General features: G+C 43.3%; 1 pseudogene; it reads right to left on the reverse strand.

The window, feature by feature from the left end:
• Window positions 1–1,221: 1,221 nt before the first annotated feature.
• On the reverse strand, window positions 1,222–2,993 carry LOC123153180 (protein PHLOEM UNLOADING MODULATOR-like; annotated as a pseudogene).
• Window positions 2,994–6,986: the final 3,993 nt, after the last annotated feature.

Here is a 6,986-nt window from a genome sequence, read left to right on the forward strand (position 1 = left end):
AATGCGACTTACCAAGCAGACAGGCATCATTTTCTTGCTCAATCAGAACAAGCTTGGTTCATCTTCAGCACATTTTTTTTCGCACGACATTCCTTTGGGAAATTCCCATAGTCATCATAATTATAGCAATGGGCCATTGCCTTATTGAACTTACAATTTTTTCTTCTACTGGAGCCATTGCCGTCTCCTTCCTCTTGAACTGGACTCCCACTCAGCCGGGGTCAACAGCAAGTGCTCGAGTGTTTTTTTTTTTGAGCATCCAGCAAGTGCTCAAGTAGCTCCTCATGTGGCGTCGGGCCGAGTAAAATATACAAGGAGCTCGAGACCATTCGGCGCTTAACGGGCCACTTGCTATTATTTTCGCTAGCGAGCGCCCACAAAAACGGATCGCTGTGTTTGATGGGCCTGCCCATCTTTGCTTCACTTTGCACGGTTTTAGGAAGCTTCCAGCAGCTTCCGAACATTTTTTAAAGTGTGAACCTTTTTTAAGTGTTGTAAAAATATAGAAGGAACTGTGAATACTTTTCTAAATTCCCGCAAAAAAATTACATTTTCAGGAAAGTTTTTTTTAAAAGAGTCATGAACATATTTTGAAACATGTGGACTTTTTAAATGTCATGAACCTTTTTTACAAATTACAAGTACATTTTTTAATATATTTTCATGATCTTTTTTAAATGGCATGAACATATTTTTAAACATGTTATAAATATTAAATGTTTAAAGCCAAAAATATATATTAAATATCACAAACATTTTTTTTGGACAAACATTAATTTTAAAGCTGCGCAAACAAACTTTTACATTCCACGAACATCTTCTAATGTGTCGTGAACATTTTTAAAAACAAAGTAAGGTATTTTTAAAAATATGCTTCAAAAAAATCTTCACATGTTTAAAATAAAGTTTTCATCTATCTCTAAAATATATCGTGTCTTTTCTCTAAAAAATAGAGAAAGAAAAGAGCCCAAAGCACATAAAGAAAAAACGGATGCACACAACAGGAGCGCATGATACATTACAGAGCCATATTCTCGTATTCAGTTCATGCTCTGCACCATGTTAATTCTTGTCACATCAAAAATAAGTACTGAAAGGCAAGAAATAATCATTCCTTTATCAGCAAAACCTGCATGTTTTTATCAACAAGTAGGTTCCCTGCTCTAAAACTACCTGTTAGTATCAATTCCCAAGTTCTCAGCCAATATAAGCATCGACAAGTTCAGGAGCACTGACTAAAATATACTTCTGGCAAAAAATAAATGGAAGTCAGGATGCCAATCAATCATCCATTGCTAGTAAGTGAGAATGCAAGGAGAACAAACAGGAGGGTGAATGTAATCATAAAAGCAGCAAAGGATAAGATGACACCCTGTGAGAAGGTCCTCTTTGACTGTCCAGCCATCTCAACTTCATTTAGCAGCCCCCTTATTTCGTCGATGTCCGAGTCCTTTGCAGCATGAAATAATCTGTTCTGAACCTCATCGAGTTTGGCGAGTCTTCTAGCTTGATCTGAATCCCTGGTGGACCAGATGAACCCAGTGACCCGCCACAAGAGGATTCCAACGTAAATTGCTACAATGCAGTCGGCACTATAATGGTAACGCTCCCGTATCTCCCTCTGGGCACTGTGCAGGACTAGAAACCATATCCCACCTGATATCCATCCCCCGTACGCTTCCTGCGAGGTGCAACATGGACATATATAGTTTTAAGCTGGACATCTATCCCTTTAGAACAAATGGATATTTATACAGGGATTAATTGACAACTCAAAAGTTAAACATAAAAACTGTCTGAATGTAGCGTGGCGTTCATATTGAAGAGAGGGAGATACATAACACCTAGCTGAAGTCTTCATCACAACAAAGTTTTTACACTACAAGAAAGACAATGGGCAGCCCCGTGCACGTAGCTCCCGCTTGTCCTGAGAAGGGTCCGACCACTTTGGGTCTATAAGACGCAGCCTTTCCCTATATTTCTGTAAGAGGCTGTTTCCAGGACAAGAAAGACAATGAATGGTATAAATGCAACAATAGCATAAGAAAGAGTGACGTGAACTGGTTGATGGCCTCTTTTACATGGACTTAAATGCAAGAGCCATGTTGAGCAATCACCTCTAAGGCTAATCCAGAACCACATATTAGCAAGGGTGTGCATATCACACTTGGTTGTGACATAAGAATGTTTGAACATAGGGGTGACCCTGGTGAGTCAATTTCATATCATTTGTAGCATGACATGCAAAAGTTAAAGAGAAGTTAGTTCTATGAAGATGACAACACAACATACCGTCCATGCCATAGCAGTCAGGACAGCAACAAACATGTGGCCACTATATATAAGATCATTGCAACCACCACCGGCTTTATTCACCAAATGATACCACGAAGGCCCCTCTCCGGCAGAGGGCCTCAATATGTCTACTAGGAAGCTCATATGTGCCCAATCAGGTCTATAGTGATCAGTGTAATTTTGAACACTGGCTGCAATAAGAAAATGATCCTAAACAGTTACTAGAAGTCAACCAAATTAAAGCAGCTACACCAGGAAGTTTCATAAGTTAAATGCTCTAACCATATGGCATATCCACTAGTATGACCCTGCGGATTGCACGCGGATCAGAAGCATACAGAACATAATACTTCTGTGCCCAAGCATGAGGATGATCAGGTATTTTATATCGAGCAGAAGCACACCAAGGCCTTACGGATGGAAGAATGGTAGAAAACAAATGTTATGGTCCAAAGAAAACGCCCGACCGCCATAACGAACATATACCTTGTGCCTATTCCAAGGCCAGGACCTTCAATGCAGTCAAAAAATGCCGAGAATCCCAACATGATAAACAACATCAAGTAACTATGTAGAGTGATGATGTGGGCTCTCAATAGATAAACCACAGTTTGAGGAAGCCTCTCGTTTAGTGCTAGAAGAAGCCACTGACCAGTGTCGGGAAGAGGAGCAGTAGATCTGTTAATGTTATTGAACATGTCTTAGTTCAGGTCTTTGAAGGCTGCAGAATATGTGCATGTCCCTAAAGGCACAGTATGCAGTATGATGTATTGCACTAAACACTCAAATACATGAAAAATGAACCTTTTGAAGAGTGTACCAAGAGTGTTGATGTTGCCAAGGACCAAGGTGGCATCCCTATATCTTATAGGCAATAAAAGTAAAGACGCAGGAAATTCTTTACATGAAAGTTATAAACCACAGAACCATATACAGCTTATGTGAGTCTGACAGTGGAACCCAACCCCAAGGTAAATAGATCACATGTACAAACAAAGTGGATTGAAGGAACAAAAGCAGACTCACATAAGCTTTATAAGGTTCCGCTAGTGTCAAATTACAATTCTCATGTCTTGGTTTCCATTAAAACTATATAAATTGCCTCTTGTTTTCACGCATGTGCGCTCACTACAATGAACAGACTATTGCGTTCACTGTTTTATGAAGCATGAGCTAACAGTTGCAGTTTATAAATCCCTTTTTTGAAAATCATTCTATTTCCTATCCAACCCAAAGCACCATTAATTCTATCCAATATGCACGAGTAAATTGCACAGAAGTACCACAATTGGGGCATTGGAAGCAGATTGGTACCAAGTTTGGTAATTTTTACATGTCAGTACCAAGTCTGGGGCTAGACGTTACAAAAAGGTCTAAATCGCATATAAACGTGTATTGACGGTCTATCTGACCGGCGGGGCCCGCATGTCAGCTGCCGATGTGGGATTCTTTTTGCAAAAACGCCCCGCACCTCCTTCGTCCTCACGCGCGGCAGGGCCCGATCTGGATCGAGGGGAGGAGCCCCTCGAGCCCGAGCTCCTTTGCCTCCCGTAACCCCCGCCCCGCCCTGGTCTCCTCCTCGCCACGCCTCCGGCCGGCCACCGGCGACCAGGACCAGGCCGTCCCCGCACCCTGCCTCTCTCCTTCTCTTCCTCCTTCCATTTTTTTCTTCTCTCTCTCTCTCACTCGAAGCTCTCTCACTTGACGCGCCGCCTTGGTTCCCGTCTTCTTGGACTCCGGCGGCCGCATAGCCTCCTCCAGCGCCCACGCCTCCTCGATCCTCGCGTCCTGCACCATCGCATCCCACACCGCCTCCTGCAGCTCCAGCAAGGGCGGAACCCCGTCGGAGGCCATCTCGCCGAGGGCGACGAGCGCGCTCCTGGGGTCCCCGAACCTGCAGAACCCGGCGACGGTGATGTCGTAGGTGGCGGCGTCAGGCCGGCGCGGGGAGTCGGGGCAGCAGAGCCTGCGGAGCATGGAGGCGGCCTCACGGGCGCGGCGCATCGCGAGGAGGTGGCCGAATAGCAGCCCGGCAACGGTTTCCGGAGACCGAAAACGTCCGACGTATGACCGGCAGCGGTGCCACTATAGTTATCCGTTGGGGGTATCAAACGAACTCCGAATGCGATGAAACTTGGCAGGCGACCTACTGACAACATAACAACACCGCATGACAACTTTCATCCCATTCCGAGAACATTTTCTGGCCACTTATAAAATACTATTTCGGACATGTCGCGGGCACGTGCAAGTGTGTCTGGGCTCAGAACGGACAACTGAAAGAACTGGGAGACCCGGACGGATGCAAGTTTTGAAAACATGATGATGTAATGCAGATGATGACATGGCAAGATGCAACTCGCAAGCAATGACAAGGCAACATCAACGAATAACTGGAAGACACCTGGCGCATCAGACTCGGGGCGTCACACATCATCATCTCGTCCTTAGCCAATCTTCGCTTAATCCGTAGCCCCTATTTTGAGTTGCAAATATTAGCAACAGAACCAGTATCAAATACCCAGGCGCTACTGCGATCATTAGTAAGGTACACATCAATAACATGTATATCAAATATTCCTTTCACTTTGCCATCCTTCTTATCCACCAAATACTTGGGGCAGTTCTGCTTCCAGTGACCAGTCCCTTTGCAGTAGAAGCACTCACTCTCATGCTTAGGTCCAAACTTGGGTTTCTTCACTTGAGCAGCAACTTGCTTGCCATTCTTCTTGAAGTTCCCCTTCTTCCCTTTAACCTTTTTCTTGAAACTGGTGGTCTTGTTGACCATCAACACTTGATGCTCCTTCTTGATTTCTACCACCGCAGCCTTTAGCACTGCGAAGAGCTTGGGAATTGTCTTATCCATCCCTTGCATATTATAGTTCATCATGCATCTTTTGTAGCTTGGTGGCAGTGATTGAAGAACTCTGTCAATGACACTATCATCAGGAAGATTAACTCCCAGTTGAGTCAAGTGGTTGTGGTACCCAGACATTCTGAGTATATGTTCACTGACAGAACTATTCTCCTCCATTTTGCAGCTATAGAACTTATTGGAGACTTCATATCTCTCAATCCGTGCATTTGCTTGAAATATTAACTTCGACTCCTGGAACATCTCATATGCTCCATGACGTTCAAAACATTGTTGAAGTCTCGGTTCTAAGCCGTAAAGCATGGCACACTGAACTATCGAGTAGTCATCAGCTTTGCTCTGCCAGCCGTTCATAACATCTCGTGTTGCTCCTGCAGCGGGTTTGTCACCTAGCAGTGCTTCCAGGATGTAATTCTTCTATGTAGCAATGAGGATAATCCTCAAGTTACGGACCCAGTCCGTGTAGTTGCTACCATCATCTTTCAACTTAGCTTTCTCTAGGAACGCATTAAAATTCAACGGAACAACAACACGGGCCATCTATCTACAACAACATAGACATGCAAAATACTATCAGGTACTAAGTTCATGATAAATTGAAGTTCAATTAATCATATTACTTAAGAACTCCCACTTAGATAGACATCCCTCTAATCATCTAAGTGATCGTGTGATCCATATCAACTAAACCATGTCCGATCATCATGTGAGATGGAGTAGTTTTCAATGGTGAACATCACTATGTTGATCATATCTACTATACGATTCACGCTCGACCTTTCGGTCTCAGTGTTCTGAGGCCATATATGCATATGCTAGGCTCGTCAAGTTTAACCCGAGTATTCTGCATGTGCAAAACTGGCTTGCACCCATTGTATGTGAACGTAGAGCTTATCACACCCGATAATCACGTGGTGTCTCAGCACGACGAACTGTAGCAACGGTGCATACTTAGGGAGAACACTTATACCTTGAAATTTAGTGAGAGATCATCTTATAATGCTACCGCCGAACTAAGCAAAATAAGATGCATAAAGGATAAACATCACATGCAATCAATATAAGTGATATGATATGGCCATCATCGTTTTGTGCCTTTGATCTCCATCTCCAAAGCACTGTCATGATCACCATCGTCACCGGCTTGACACCTTGATCTCCATCGAAGCATCGTTGTCGTCTCGCCAACTATTGCTTCTATGACCATCGCTACCGCTTAGTAATAAAGTAAAGTAATTACATGGCGACTGCATTTCATACAATAAAGCGACAACCATATGGCTCCTGCCAGTTGCCGATAACTGTGTTACAAAACATGATCATCTCATACAACAATTTATATAATCACATCTTGACCATATCACATCACAACGTGCCCTGCAAAAACAAGTTAGATGTCCTCTACTTTGTTGTTGCAAGTTTTACGTGGCTGCTACGGGCTTCTAGCAAGAACCATTCTTACCTACGCATCAAAAACCACAACGTAGTATAGTGATTGCTTTTTGATCTTCAGAAAGAACCCTGTTCATTGAAACAGATTCAACTAAACTTGGAGAAACAGACACCCACTAGCCACCTTGAAAGAACATGCGGTGCCCCCATGTTTGGTTTTGGTAATTGATGACAATCTATATGGACTAATGGTTGCCTTGAGTTATATTTGAAGGTTTTTTCCATAGGCTTTTCTTGGAGTACATGTGTTGGTTTCAAGGAGAGTTTGTGTCGACCAAGGTGCTATTCAAGGAATTATCCAAAGATTGGTCATGTGAGTGTTGAGCTTATTGCAAGCATGTCTTGGAGAAGAAGATTGTGTGAT

The sequence above is a fragment of the Triticum aestivum genome, chromosome 7A (genome assembly GCF_018294505.1).
Source record: "Triticum aestivum cultivar Chinese Spring chromosome 7A, IWGSC CS RefSeq v2.1, whole genome shotgun sequence".
Taxonomy (NCBI): Eukaryota; Viridiplantae; Streptophyta; class Magnoliopsida; order Poales; family Poaceae; genus Triticum; species Triticum aestivum.